Genomic DNA, 16,825 nt, shown 5'->3' on the forward strand with positions numbered 1-16,825 from the left:
TAAAGATAGTGTCATGCTCTGGAGCAAAGGGCAGGTGTGCAGGTCCCTAAGCTCAGGGCTCCTCTCCTGTAACATAACATAACATGGCTACTACGTACTCTCTTTTAAAAGGCAGCTCTTAACTGGGATCTCATCAAAATGGAATGCCTGACCCGTGGAAGTCTTGTGACTCTGTAGCCTGATAGTTCAATTTTATGATGGGTCTACTTGAGTTTAATGACCGAAAAGCTGGGAAGAGCTTAATAAGCCTCACTTATCAAATGAAAATTGCATTTTGGAAATGCATCTATTTTGGCCCCAGTGGAATATTGACTTTATATGAAAAAGTGGCAGCTATTCTTTGGGAGGCCCTTTATCTTACATTCTACAACCAGAAACAAAGCTGCTGGCTCAATGGGACACTGGGTTCAGAGTTCTTCTAAGTGCCTAGGCTTGGTTCACTGATGGTTTGGCTAAGGTAGAAAGCTGATACTATCCATTGGGCTGCTGTGGCTGCTCAGTTTCAGCACCAGCTAAGTAGAACCTAAAGTGGACATGGTCAGTCTGTTCAGTGAGTAGAATGCAAGGCTGTTCTCACAGCTGTGGTCAATACCTTGATGAAGTTGCTTTTTTACCGACTCTTGGGTTGTTGCCACCAGCCTAGCTGTTTGGTCTGCTACTTGGAAAACTGGCTGATTAAATATCTTTCTTTGGGGACACAAACTCAGGAAACAAATCCTGACTGGATTTTCTGGGTCACTGGCATACATGACCACAGTAAGAGCCTGCTCTCTGATGATACTAACTTGCTTCCCTCTCCCAACAATGCTAAGTTGCATCACCAGGGTGATCATAAGTGACCTTCAGGAATTTAAAGAAACACCACCAGTAGATTGTATAGCTCTCAGATGACAGTGAAGATCTCTCCAAATGAGACTAATCTTTCTAGGGAGGTATCGTGGAAAGATAATTGACTTATTATGTGCACTCTGTGGGAAGTTATTCCTACACTGGGAATCATCTATTGAGAAAAGGTGGTATGAAATTGGTGCCTATCTTCCGCTAAAGTGATTAAGGACACCACCTTGGCCCTGGAGGCCATTCAGCTAGCTGAAACTCATGGGTCAGGGTGGTTATGCATTTATGCATGCTAGAATTGCCTTAGACTTCCCCTTTGTACCTGGCTTGATGCCTTGGGGAAAGTAGAGACATTAACAAAGAAGCTTTAGAAGAGATCCAGCTGACTTTCTTGGGTAGACCCTGATGGTTTATGGGATTTGTTTATATCAAGTGTTAACGGTTGGGTCTTGGGCACTGGGTGGCATGGTTGAGGTCAAGATTGACCTCATTTTGCTTCTTGCTATTCTGTTCGTAGTGGCCTTAGTAAAATGCTGGATGAGAGAAATGGAACAGACTTGGTAAAAGGAAGAGTTGATATTACTGGGACGCCATTCTTCATGTGTCTCTCATGTTTCTGTACATCCTGTGAGTGAAACACTGATAGCCTCTTATCCTGGAGCATCGTTTTAAGGATGTTTGTATAGCTAATAGCCATGTAAGATAAAAATAGTTTTGTCCCATACAGCAAAGGGAGACATGATTACTTCCAATATAAAAAAGGTAACGTACCCTCTGGAAGGAAGGTCAGGTAGGCTCACTGTTGTAAAAGATTTGGGTTCCCTAAGCTCAGAATTCCTCTCCTAGAATATAGTCCACTGCATGCGGAAGCATTAGCTGGCCTTCTTCTTATCGCCCTGTGGGAAGTCAGCCTTGAGAAAACGGCACAGTCTGATAGTCTGGCTGCTGCTTATTGTGAGTAATAAAGTCTTTAGTCTTTGACTAGTCTTATGTCTTCTGCTAACATCCATGAAACTATTCCAGATTAACATGCTAGCTTGTAAATAGGGTAAATTCTCAGACCCTTCACAGCTCTTGAGAGTACCCACGTCCCTGTTTTATTTTTCTTTTTAGCATACATCATCATCTAATATATCTTATGTTTGACTTATTAATCCTGTGTATTGTTTTTCTCTTCTAGCAAGGAATTTTGCCTGTTTTGTTCCCTGTGGTGGCCCTGGTGCCTAGAAGAGTGTGGGTGTCTAGAATAACTTGTAGATAGCTCATAAATATTTTTGAATAAATGAATTTGTTGTGTTGCATCTTCAGCATCCATGCAGGTAGAAAGTAGCCAAATGAATGATGCTGTGATTCAGCCCCATGATTAACATTGGTGATAATGTTTATGGGTGGACAGAGTCGTGTATATGGATGTGAGCTGATAGAATTTCAAGTATGCTGCACCATAGAGCATGAACTCTTTTGTATTCTCTTCATTCCTCCTAAATAATTTGTCTGTATAGCACTTGCCTTATCTTTTTTATTATGTTTTGTTGGAAGAAGTTGGCCGACTACTTGAAAGGTTAAACTTATCTGTGCTCTTGTCATCATCACTGCCTGCCTCCTCTGGGTTTCCCCCCCAATATTATTTCACACCGTCTGTCTTTTTCTTTTTAGCATTTTTTTTCCTGCATCCTACCAAATGCCCATTTGTCTCTTGTCCTTTGCTTTAAAACCATCTCTAATTTTCTCATCTTTTAGTTACCGCCTCAAACTTCTTTTTCACTGCTTTTGCTATTTGCCACTAATTTCTCTTTCTTTTTTTTTTTCTTTGTTTTTATCTTATTTTTTTTCTTTTTCTTGCTACTAATTTCTCAAAAGGATGATCTATGCTAGATGCCACTTCCTCTCTCAACATTGACTTCATTTTCAACCTTTGGTAGCTGATTTCTTCATTTACCACCATAGAAACTGTTCTGTAATTATCAATGATCTGAATTGACTAAATCCAGAAATCTCATTTCAGATTCTTCTTCCTAAAACACGTCATAGCTATCTCAATTCCTACCTAGCCACTTCTTACTAAAATTCCTTTTTCCTTTTGTTTCCACCACATAGGATGATCTTGTGTGTATTTTCCTACATAATGATTGCCCTTTTTTGGTATTTCTCTTCTTCTTTATTTAATATCCTAAATATAGATAGTGATTCATTAACTCAACAAATATTTGTTGAGTACTTCCTATGTTCTAAGAATTTAGGCTGCATTAGTGAACAGAATAGACAAAGATCATGAAGTTACATTCTAACAAGGGGAGTTGGGCAATAATAAGTATAACAAATAAATAAATATTGCATATTACCTTAAAAGTCAATAGAAAAAAAAGGAAATTCAAGTAGGATAGGGACATCCTGGGTGTGGGTGGGGGTACAGAAGGTTGGAAGCAGGAAGTATGTATTACCTATAAGATTAAACCTCATTGGGAAGACAGTCCACCCAAGTATTCATCTCTTTTTCCTCTGTACCATAACCCTTGGGAAAGTCATCCACTTTAAATTTTGCAACCAGCATCTCTATGCTGGTGATTTACCAGTCTTCACCTCTAATATGACCTCTCCTCTGAGGTGTGGTCCTGTTTAAATCTTAGCATCATTCATTGATTCAACAAAGTTTTACTCTGTGCCGAGATTACAAAAGTGATGCAAAGATGAACAAATCAACTCCCCACAATTCAATGAACTCATGTAGTAGGAGGTACTGTGATGTAGCAGCATCATTTTAGAAACACCAGTAAGAGCATTAATAGAAGTGTGGGAATACTCAGAATGGCCATGGGACTCAGTCTTGGGGAGGGCTTCTGTGATAACAAGGCTTCTGTGTGATCTGGCTATTGTAAATCGCAGGTTAGGTTTCTCTAGGCCAGATAAATGTCTAGGATGATTTGCATGGAAATCACCATGATTATATAGCCCTATTTCAACTGAGAAATTCCATGTCATGTGATAGTGGTCATTATTCACAGTAACTGAACATGAAGGTAATTCCATGCAGGCTTTACAAGTAGTAAGACATAAGTGACTCATCTCAGAGAAAAACACTTAGGCACAAGTAATTATATTAAAAGGTATATTTTATTTGCATAAGGATCTGTATAGAATGGCACATTACAAACAAACAACTAAAACTGTCACCAGCCAGCAGCACCTACGTATCACCTCCCTGTCATGAGGGCATGCATTCTGCTATGGAGGCGTGTCAAGTTGTCCTGAAGTAGGACTCCTGGGACTCACCCATGTCCTTATCCCTTTATTTCTGGCATGCTTGGATGTACATCAGGGATCACTGCAGCTGTCTGTACCTGAAGAGTACTAATGACCAGAGGTTTTTTCTTACTTTAGAGCCAGGAGCTCAGGAGTCTATATATCTCAATCATTAAGTTTTGATGAACTTAAGATGTTAGGGAAAGAGGCATACAATGATTTCTGTCACCATCTTGGTTTTTAGAAATCCATGTCATCTAGTGCCCTGAGTAAATTCTCAGTTCTTGAAGTGATGAAGAATATTTTTACTTCTTTAGTGTTGTTACCATGAAGTACCAGTCAGTGTAGAAATATTTTTAAAAATCAGAAAAATTTCTAGAGAGTGAAATTATCTGACATTAGAGAGCCAATGTAATGTTTATGATCTTTGGCTTTGGTTTGAGACAGAGCTGTATTGGAACCCCTAGCAGGCTACACACCAGCAGGGTGCTTTAGACAAGATGCTTCACTTCTATAAGCTTTAGTGTTCTCACCTGGGAAATGGGGGTATTAATAGGACCAACTTCATAAGGTTGTTTTGAGAATCATATAAAATGACACTGTTTTTAAAAATCATTATCTTCTAGACATTATATACAAAAATATTTATGGATGAAATCATAAGAAGATTAGGATTTACTTCAAAATAGGACAGATGAGAGGAAATGGGTGGGAGTATAGAAATAAGTTTGCCGTGGGTCATGAATTTGTAATTACAGAGGATGGGTTATGATGTACATGAGAATTCATTATACTGTTTTGTTTTTATATGTTATTGAACATTTCTATAGTAAAAAGTTTAAAAACATAAAATATGCAAGCAAAACTCAGCACAGTGTTTGGCACATAATATGTATTAAATTAATTATTGTAATGATAATCTTCACAAAGTAATGATTAGCATCATGGAAATGGTGAAATAAATATTGATGTAAGTATGTCATCTTTAAAATGAATAGTTCTGGGCCGGCTGAGTGGCTCAGTTGGTTAAGATCTCGCTCAAGAGTTTGAGCTCTGAGCAACAGCAGTTCAAGTCCGGCCTGAGATGAGCAGCTGCTGAGCTGCCAACAGGTGGCAGGATGGCTCAGCTACAAAAAAAGAAAAAAAATGAATAGTTCTAACTTTTACAATATATGCTTTTTAAAAATTATTATTATTATTATTATTATTATTATTATTATTATGATTTTTATTGGGGAATTGGGGGGATGGGAACAGGGCTGGGGAATTGGGAGAAGGGGAACAGACAAGTTGCTGTTCTTTTGTTCTTCAGTCTAGTTGTGGAGGACGTTGCTTCACTGGCCCAAGCTGGCACCATCATTGTGCTCTTCCCAGGCGAGGCAGATCAATTGCCGGTTTCTGGATGGCTGCTCACTGCGGCTGCTGGCCGCTCATGCTGGCTGCTGGCTACACACGGTAGCCCATGGCAACCCACTGCCACAGGGGCTGCAGCCTATGCCTTCGCCTGCAACTCATGGCAGCCCAGCTCCAGGTGGAGCTGTTGTTCAGCATCTTAGCTATAGAGGGCAGTGTCACTGGCCCTCATATGTGGGATCTGAACCGGGGCCATCTGGCGTCCCAAGCCAGCTCTTAACTATCGCGCCACTCGGCCAGCCCAATATATGCTTTTTAAAAAATTAGTTTCAGATGTAAAAAGCAATGTAATAAACATCTACACTCCTTACAAAGTGATAACCTCCCCCCTAATCTAGTGCCCCTCTGACATCGTATATAACTGTTACAATACCATTGACTCTGTTCCCTATGCTGTACTTTACATCCTATGACCATATATACCGGGGGTGCCAAAAATATATATACACATTTTAAGAAAGGAAAACTGTATTAAAATTGTAATACTCAGTATATACCAATAACAAAAGATGAATACTAGTCACATTTGACTTCTGCAATTACAAAAGGTGCTCAAAGTGGTTACCATCAGTGTCCAGACGCTTCTGATTATGGCGAACTACTGATTGAGCAACAAAAGTCCACTTGTAGACATTTTTTTGGCACCCCCGGTACATATTTATAGTTGGGATTCAGCATTATTCTACTTCAGCTTCAGTTGTATAGTACAGTGGTCAGGCATCTACATAGTCTATGAAATGATCCCCCTGATAAGTCCAGTACCCATCTGGCACCCTATATAATCTTTATATTATTGATTCCATTTCACATATTGTATTTTATATCCCCATGACTGTATTGTGACTTCTAATTTGTACTTCACCTTCTTCCCCATCCCCACCCACTGTCCATCTAGCAACGATCACTTTTTTTCCTGTATCTCTGAGTCTATTTCTGTTTTGTTTGCTCATTTATTCTGTTCTTTAAATTCCACATATAAATGAGATCACATGGTATTTGTCCTTCTCAGTCTGACTTATTTTACTTAGCATAATATTTTCAGGGTCAATATAGGCTTTAACAGGGTAACAATTAAATATATTCCTGCTATTTATAATTTTTTTTCCAGTTTTAATTGAATAAGATATAATGGTTTTACTATTTACCACAAACAAATAAAGGGCCTACTAATAACTATTCTTTTCATCTTGCCATAAGCAAGTCGACCAGAATGGATGAAAAGAAAAAAAAAAAAGCTAGACAATTTCTAAATGTTTTGTTATGTGATAGTAACAAAATTAAAAGCACCTACAAAATTCTAAGCAAATCAAGAACTACTTTTATTTGCTTAATTAAGACAAAGAAATGCAATAATTACATGATATGATTAATGGAATGATACTGAGATCTTGACATTGTTAACAGACACGTTAAAGTAATGTGCATTTCTTAAAATCCGTGTCTTCTTGTTCCAGTGGGGCTGCGTGCAGCTCCGTGCCTAAGCCAGAACCCTGTCACCTTTCGAGGCTGTTCAATATTGCAGGACAGGCTTTCCAGTCCCTCTCTGGATCCCAAGCTCTCCATATCCCTGGACTGACCTCTGAACCGAATGGTTCCCCGGCCCTCATAAAATTTCCTAACTTACAGGAGATTTCTCGTCCTCTAAGAAAAACAACTGTAAACCACATTTGTGTACTTCCTGTAGAATCTCACAAATCCTCCTTCTAGGAGATTTTGACTTTTTCTCACTGTCTGAAAGTCAAGCAAATCTCTGACACCCGTGTCCTCCAATGGGCCTGGCCCTTTCAGTGACTTCTGGAAATAATTATCTTTGCACTTCAGAGATGAAAGCTCGGTTAAATATGTGAGAGACCAAGCAGATGTGGCAGAACCGATTATGCTGCACATTGTCTCATGTCACAGCTGTACAGCTGATGAAGAGCTTGCCTGCGATGGTGTCATTTCAAGGCGTTAGGGAAGATGGTTATTCGGAGGAAGAAAATTAACATCACCATTATCGCATGATCTAATAGTGAAACCTAGGATACAGGCATCCACACGATGTGGGGCGATTTATTTTCTTTAAAAATTTATATAATTATGGCATGAATACATAATGAAGCAAAGTAGAAAATGGACAGTGAATGTTTAGAAAACTCCCCCCTTTTTTTTGTCCCCCTTCCTCCTGAATAAAACTTATCCCGTGTTAGATCAGGAGACTGAAGCCTTCCCCTTTTCCTGTCTTTTTATGTGCACATCCCCCATTTGAAGCTATTCATGTTTTCGGGTTCCTAGAAAACTCCCTTTTTTAATATCCGTAATCATACAGGAAGTTTATGTTTCTTATTTAATAAGAAACAAGCATGCCATTAGTTTAATAAAGAGTAGTATGTGCACATACCGTGCACATTTACTTCTCAATATCAGATTAGTTTATTTTTATTATTGAGCCTATGATATAGCTCAAAGTATATTTTTATACTTTTTAAAAAATTCTTTAAAGGAGAATTTTTATTCTTTGAAGAATTCTACAACTCAGTAATAACCTAAAACTAGATAATGCTTTACATTATTCAAATAATGTTATGCCTACTATGTTCCAAGAGGAATTTTAAAATATTTTTAAAAATGTGATACAGGATAAGGAAGTGTCCCCTGGTGTCCCATAGCACACATTGACCCTGCACTCAAATTCATAATTCATGATGGCTGACATGAATCTTTTGTTTTCTCAAGGCTGCAAAGAAGAAGTAAGAAACATATGTAGTTCTTGATCTCTAGATGAGAAGTCTCACTGTGTGGTTTGGGGATCTGGTGGCCACTGCTCTGGAGACATCAAAAGTTTGACTAAAATGGCCAATCCAGAATGCTGGAAGATGTTCATGATGGGCCTTCAGATGTTTGATGGAAGGAGGATAAAACTCCATTTCGATAGAAGATCATGTTGAAAAAGAAAAAAGATCAAACACGTGTGCTCGCGCATGCATGCGTGCGCACATGTGTGTAAATTGAAGGATGTAGGCATTATTTTTCAATATAGTGCATGGCATATGTTCATATATAATCTTGTTACCAAGCAATACATTTTTGGAAGTGCTTATTTCCTTTTGAATTCCATTTTCCTTAATGTCACGGACAACTTTGGGATGATAATAGAGCAGTTTTTATTTTCTCCGTTCTCTAGGTGAGACCCAGAGAGGCAAATAACTTTCCTCAAGTCCCTCAGTAAGTGGATGGCAGGAATCATATTAGAATTGTCTACTGACCCTAATCTGTTTTACTGTGTTCACATTAAAATGAACATTAGTTACTTCTCATGCTTGGTAGTTAAGCCAGAAACTTAGAAAGGGTTTATGTTTTATTGACTTTTATTTTAAATGATTGCTGCTGGGTGCTCCTACATTTAACGTGCATTTTTAGAAGAACCTCCCTTGCCACAGGCTTTGTCAGCATTTGAGGATTTTGTGATTGAGGGCATTTTGTATTTTCTAGATGGATAATTTCACATTCCCTTTCCCGCCTTTTCAGTTCTCTATGCCAGAAGTGGCCTGCTTTGCTCTTGAACACATCCTGACCATCCTGGGGGTCCAGGTAAACTGGCACCTGAATTATAAAATAATCTTGATGCCTTTCAGGCAAAATTTCTATGTTCCACTTTTGAGCTCATATAACTTTGTTTTTACTGTCCTTTATTTAGTTTCCTCCCTTATAATGGTCACTCATATCTTATTTTCATCTTTTCTGATGACTGTACACTATTATATCCTCCTACAGAATTTATTGTCACTTTAATTGGTGATCAACACATATTTGTTGCTTAGGTATAGTAGAGGGATTATTAATGTACTTGAAAAATTAACAGAAAGATCAACCTTGTCCCTTCTAGTCCTGTCAAACCATCATAAAAAGATCAGTAATCGATAACAAAAATAATATCTTAATTATTTCTGGAATTGAACAACATTTTTGGAAGCATTTTAATATCAAATCAATCTTTATCTTCCTTTAACAAGTTTAAATGAGAATTAAACCAAACTTTCCATGGAAGCTTCTTTATTGCATAGTATGTTATAGCTGCTCTGGAGTATTTCTTAGCACTGAGACATTTAACATATCCTACAAGTAAACAATTACGTTTTTAGTAAATGTTTTAATGTTCTACTATGATGAATACTGATAGCAACTTTTTGCTTTGGCTCGTGGTTTGTCAACAGTTTGGAATATCCCTTTCTGGAATCCTTGACCTTTTTCTTCAAAGAAGAGGAAGGAAACCTATGGGGAAATATAGAATAAGAGAGGAATAAACTTTAAAACTGAAAAATATGGAAATGATTAATTTCCATGACCCAATGTATCAGGAACTATATAAAATATTTTTAATTTTTCTTTCTAATTCCTTTCCTTGCTTTTTTTCCTTTTGCTGTCTTTGTATAGTCATTCCATTTTTAAAATGTAGAACAGTGTGTCTAATGAAAGACCTAAGAAGCAGCATCTAAAGATGAGATTACTAGGTAAGACTAAGAACTTGCATATTGTGTAACACATTCCTAAAATTTTATTCTATTCACTAATATCAAACCAACATACTTTATTAAAAAATACATAATTCTGTATAAAAGCAAAAACAAATATATCTTGAAATATTTGAGATTTCAGTGAACTAACATTAACTGAAACAAGAGTTGGTTTTGACCCACATTTGGCTTGACTGAACTTTTCAGTTAACTTTTAAAGCAATTTAATGGATGATTGTAACAGTTGTAGATATAACACCGGTAATTATAATAAAATGGGGGAAACCAAAAGCTACTATTTACAATTGAAATACATCTGCATGTTCTATTCTGAGATAACTATATATTATATTCTGTAAATTTAGCTTCTTTTAGGGTTGTTATGCGAATAAAATTTGGCCTGATAATTTTTAATGACTTTAGATATTCTGAAATATTTTCATTTCTTTCTGAGTAAATCACTAACGAGACATATATCTTATCATACAAAAATATCAAAGCTTAGCTGCACTAATGTTTGTTCATAAGTCACAATTAGGAAAGTAAAGAAAATCAGAGAGCCACTTAGGAAAATTTTCACAGTTTTTAATGCTTTAAGTATACCTGTTACACATGTACTTAATGTTATCTTTTTATATTTATTAATTACAGAAATAGTCATAGCTAGATAATAATTCTGAGGTATTGACAGATTTTCTTCCCTTACATTCACTGAGTTCAAACGTCTTGGCTCTGCCTACTCCCCCCACTCCCCAAAATAAGTAATGAATTCTACCTTCACTGCCATTGTCAGTTTTGAAAGAGATTCTTGAAGCCTGAGATACACACTCTCACTCTTTTTGTATTTGAAAACTTGGGTTTGGGTTAACAACAGCAGCTTTGAGGAGGTTAAATCTGAGCAAGTTTCTCTGCTTCTTAGTGTTGGGGTTGGGAGGCAGAGGAGAGTTCAGAGAGGGACTTAGCAAGTTAGATGCAGTGAAGGGCCCCTGTGCCCTTGGAAGTGAGTCCAGGGCAGAACATGATAGAACTCCCTCTGAGATTTAACAACTTGAGAAGAGAAAGACCTTGTCCTTCACTCTCCGGGAAAGACAGGAAGACAGAGTGCCTCACTGAAAAGGCCCTGCACCAGTTCTGCGACTTGGTGACTTACACATGAGAGGATAGGCTTGCTTGCTCAGTTTCGCACAGCTCCAGAGTAATCTAAGAAAGCACCTGCCTACCCTCGATTAGGACACAGAAGGAAGGCATGAAGAAGGAGGGCAGGAGGGAGGACGGGCGAGATTGTGCTCTGGGGATTTTTCTGCAGGTGGAGGCAGGACAAGCCTGCTGAGGATCACCTTGCCTGGAACTGGGTCAGTCACAGTTATGTCTTAACAGGTGCTAGTATCAAGGGGGGCCTACCTGTGTGATGGTCAGATGGGGCAAATGATGGAGAATGTCATCACAGAACAGGGGCATATGACACCTGAGAGGTAGAGGGTCACCTAGCTCCACCATAGGAGTGGCATTGGCTTAAACCACCTATCTGAAGAAGAAAAAGGAAGAGGGGGGTCTAGTCTCAATCAGTTCAAAATTAAACCTTAAATAATTGAAAAAAGTAACAAATTGCATTTCTTAAGAGTGACTACTAGATGACATTTTCTGCATCAGATAAAATAGGGCCTTGATTACTACAATAGTTACTTTTTCGTACTCTTAACTTTACAGGTATGTGGCTGCAATTCATACCAGTTTCATAGCTATACTTTATGGATCAGATCATCTTTTATTTTTTGCAAAGGTGGATGAAATGGAACTATGTTGACTCACACACAGAAAATAAAAGAACAATAGAAAACCACTGAAGCTAATTGATCAAAATAACTTTTTTTTTTTGACATATTGCATGTTAATTTGAAGTACAAAGCCTGCTTTGGTCCATAGAAGTTGTTAGACTAGAAATATTTTTCCTTCTTTGAATTTAATTTTATCAATTTGTCCTCTAAACACTGAAACTTTAAAATTAGTTGTATTTACTTTTCTCCATAAAGATGCATGCTTCTACTTACTGTGATTAATCTATGAATTGCTATAGTAATTATCATGGTTAATGGATAGCTATGATACCATCAAGGAATAACACCCATTTGGGTATAAAACCAGTTACTAAGAATGACAAAAACAGAAATAAGTTATTCAAGAGTTAAAAAACAAAACAGAGAATGACAAAGCAGAAATAAGTCATTCAAGTGCTGACAGTGATTTACATGTGTAATATATATTCGACTATATTTACACTATATATAAGTATTAATATAGTAGATATGTATATGTGTCTATGCAAATATACTGGGGGTGCCAAAAAATGTATACAAGTGGACACTTTGTCAGTATTACTCAAGCAATAGTTCACCATAATCAGAAGTGTCTGGACGCTGATGGTAACCACTTTGAGGACCTCTTGTAATTGCAGAAGTTAAACGTGACTTGTAGTCATCTTTTGTAAATGGTATATATTGAGTGTTACAATTTTAATAGATTTTTCCTTTCTTAGAATGTGTAAACATTTTTTGGCACTCTCTGTATATATAATATATATGTCATTATATTGATAATGGTAGTTATTTAGTTTGTGGAAGCTAGATTCTCAAAAATGTTAAAACTAAATGTTAAGGTTATAAAATTAAATCACAACTCTAATTGAAACAGCAAATATAAATTTATTAATGGCACCAAAGTTTTAATCATCAAAGTAGAAAAGCATAATTTCAGTGGTACTTTGCAGAGAATAGTACACTAAGAGCCTTGCTGATAAGTATCCAAAATAATATTCTTTTAAAAATTGAAGCATCAACAGAATAATATGATTAAAAATCACTTATATGACACTTCACCTATATAGATTTAGCTAAATGATGATGAAAAATAAAATTTGTACCTTAATTCTTAAAATGTGCAAAACAACTTGTAAGGAAAGTACTTTCTCCTTGATTGTTTAACCTAAGACCAATGTGGCTTCAAATTATATTACTTGAAAGGAAAATTATAATGACAGAGGCTAAAATCCTAGTTTTTAAACGTATTTCAAACTCATGTGCACAGCAGTTTTAACAATGGTGTTTCAAACCTGGATGTGAGTGTCCCATTTTCGCTTTTGTGCCAACTGGAAATATTTGTAGCTGCATCTGGAAGATGTAGCGAAGGTTGAGCCATTTGATTTATGAATCCTACAAGTGGAGTGTCTAGGGCAAGAGCTTTTAGTCCCCAGTAAAGTCTTTGAATTCATAAACATCTTGCAAAATCCTATTCATATACACAGAAAGTGTATTTAATCAACATTGGTTTACAGGAAGTAGAGCAGAGCAGAAGCAGTTATTGAATAATGAGGTCTCAAATACTCAGAATTGGGCAATGCTGTGAGGTTGTGATCTACTTACTGTATTTTCTTGTCTGAACTCTCTTTTGTTTGAATTTGCCTTAAATTTTAGCCGCAAACATCTAAGTTTGCTGAAGAGTTTCTTGGGGTATAAAATCTCATGGTCCTCATAACTCTTAAGCAATTTCCAAAGCTTAACCCATCGTGATTTTTGTGTCTTATGAAGGCATTTTGCCTGGTGAAAAGTGTCATTGCCATCAGATGTCTCAGACATGTCTAGGTGTCACCAGGTGAACAAACAGGTTTGTGCCTGGTGTTGGAAGTTGTTCTATGGATAAGGGCACCTATGTGGTCAGCTGGTGGCTGTTTAGTGGGGATCTTCTTAGGATATGTTAAATACAAAATTGGGTAGGATGAGACAGCAGGGTTATAAGAAAGGGAATCATTTAGTGGATGAGAATCAAATAAGGATGTTTGCATGTGTGTGGAATCAGACATAAGTCCTGTATTTGGGGGGAGAACAGGAAAAAATGGGAATAAGAGTGGTTTGATGGGAGTCAGCTCAACAAATTTTTAGATGGTGAGTTAGGTCTTCAGAGTCATTTCCTCTGCCTCTGTTCCCCTTTGCACCTTCCTCCTGTCTCCATTCTCTATCCTGGATGAGTAGTCACACCAGCACAGGTCCTTGGTTCCCCATTTTCTTAGTTAAGAATTTCACTGTCCTTAATACATCTGGCTTAGAACCTTGGGGTAGAGTGGAATAATAATGGGCCCAGAGTCTGGAGGGAGCTGGATCAGGGTTGATGTAGGGTTTGACCACTCCTTTTCTGTAAGAACTTGGGCACGGTACCTAACCTCCCTGAACCTCAGCGCCTCATCAGTAAATTGAGAACAATACTAACACCTACCTACTAGTCACTATGGGTAGGTAAATGCCATGAAACATGTAGAACATTTAATTTAGTAGTCTGGCATGAAGGATTGCTCAATTAATGGCACTTTCTTTTTTGCTCGCTCTGGAGCTGAAACACTTCCATTTCTCAAGTACCTTATCCCCTGTCCTCCTTTGGCCCAGAAGTGATTCTCCCGAGTAAACGCCACTGCCTAGCACTTCCTTTCATCCTTCCAGCAACCTGCCCTTTCCTGACAACTTCACAGTCCTAGGTCACTTTCTGCCTCATCTTGATAAATGGCCTTCATCTGAATTCAGATATCTGGGTAGTTTGTGTGAACCTACTGAGAAGCATTGGTACAGAGAACCTTGGATATTTGGTGGCAGTAGAGAAGAAAAAGAAGAGGGTAAAACTGAAAAGACTGGAACAAAGGAGAATAGACTTTAACAGGGGGTGTATTAGTCTGCTAGAGCTGCCATAACAGAGTACCACAGAATGGGTGGCTTAAACCACAGAAATTTACTTCCTCAAGTACTAGAGGCTAGACGTCCAAGATCAAGGTGTCAGCAAAGATGGAGGCTTCTCTTGCTGGCTTATAGTTAGCTGTTTTTTTCCAGTGTCTTCACGTGATCTTCCCTCTATGTCTATGTCCTAATCTCTTCTTACACCAGCCATATTGGATTTAAGGGCCACCTAAGAACCTCATTTATCCTTAATTAACTCTTTAAAGATCTCATCTCCAAATAAAGTCACCTTCTGAGGTGCTGTGGTTAGGACTTCAACCAACGTGTGAATTTTGGAAGGATAAAAATCAGCCCAGATCAGGAGGCATCACATGGGGGAAGGGAATGGGTCAGGGCCACTTTGGAAGAGGCAGAAGCAAGCCTCTAGTGAAAGGCTGCGCAAACAAACTGAACGTAAGGACAGTCTCTGCAGATGTCTCCTCCAGAGAAATCATCCTCCAGGATGCAAATCAGTGAAAAGCTACGCATCTTAAGGCATTGCCAAAGTGGGCTACATGTATGAAACAGTTTAAACTCTTCCCACTCTTAGCCTCCTGCATGCAAGGTAGTTGTCCGCCATATCTCCCTCCTCTTTGCAAATCTTCTCAACCCCCACCCGACACAAACCATACTATTTTGTCTCTTTTTTTCTCACTTTCCTGGCTGATCCTATTGCCCTATTTTTCCTTTAATAACTATCAGTCATTTCCAATGAAATCAAAATGTTCTCTATATCTTCCCCAGTTCTCTTCTGATTAGCATAATGAATGAGCCCTGGAGCTAAATATGCAAAGTATGTGGAGAAAGAGATGAGACTTAAGATCTCCTGCATCCCCTGTTCCCATTACAAGGGGCAGAGCAGATGTCATCCAATATTACTGATAAACAACTGTTTCAACAACTGTTTGTGAATATTTGTGCTTGATGCTGACTTGGTTGATAAATCTTCCCTTGGGAGAGTCTGTCTCTGGATATAATCAAACTTATAACTACTGTAAAAACCATTCCCATGTTCAAAGAAAAGACAGCTGTATTTACTCTTCATTTGACTTCTTAAAAGAGGAAAATCTTAACATTTAAGTGAAAACAATTTAAGGAGGAAAATAATACTTTGCCTTCTTTTCAAATTTTTTATTAAAGTACAAATTATTTTGCTACCAAATGTAAACTTGGGACTTTGAAGATTATTTTCCTTACTGTACTCGGCCCCTTCCCCAACAACAAAAAAAGCCACCCAAATTCTAGATTTCCATCAGCATTTAAAGAGGCCTTCTCTGGGTATTTTGCCTGAGTTGCTTACTAGGTAACTGTCTAAGTTTTATACTTCTACATCTCATAGTCACTAAAAATATTTTCTGCTAAACCTTATACTTTGAATATGTACTTTATTTAATGCTAATTTTACTATCCAATAAAGTTCGGGTAAAAAAAATAAACAGAATTTTAAAAATTCAAAGCCATGGTTGGGCAGTCAATGGAGAATTTACTTATTGTTCATATTTTGATAGTCACTGAAAACATCCTGTTACCTTGAGGTGATTAAATGCACATTTTAGTGTTTCTAAAACGTTATGCAAAGATTATGTTTTAAAGTAAACCACATCATTTTTTGGTGGTTGTTCAAGACTGAAGAAAATAATAGATATATTAGCAAGCTATATAAAAACACATTTTACTTGACCTGGCATTATTTTATACACATTCAGAAAACACAACTAGTAGCATTTTGTAAGGGAATTTTTTATCTACCTCAGTAGACATCAATATCCTTCGGTTTAACAATTACTTGTATGAGTACACTTTTAATGGACAAATTCATTTAAAACTGTAAGTGTCCATAGGGTGCTAATTTCTGTTAACACAGTAGTTATTGAAAATGTAGTGAGAAGGTAATATTTTAGGTTTTGATAATGTACCAAATAACGTTATTCTAGAATTTTAATAATGTCGACACTGATTATGTTGTTTATAGAAGCAATTTGTATGACTTATCTTCTCCTTGACAAAATGATGTGTGAGACTGTCAACACTAATTTGCTCTTTAAAATTATTATATCTAATTAAGTTCCGCTACTTGAGTGGTTGGCATAG

This window comes from Hipposideros armiger, unplaced genomic scaffold (assembly GCF_001890085.2).
Source record: "Hipposideros armiger isolate ML-2016 unplaced genomic scaffold, ASM189008v1 scaffold_27, whole genome shotgun sequence".
Lineage (NCBI taxonomy): Eukaryota > Metazoa > Chordata > Mammalia > Chiroptera > Hipposideridae > Hipposideros > Hipposideros armiger.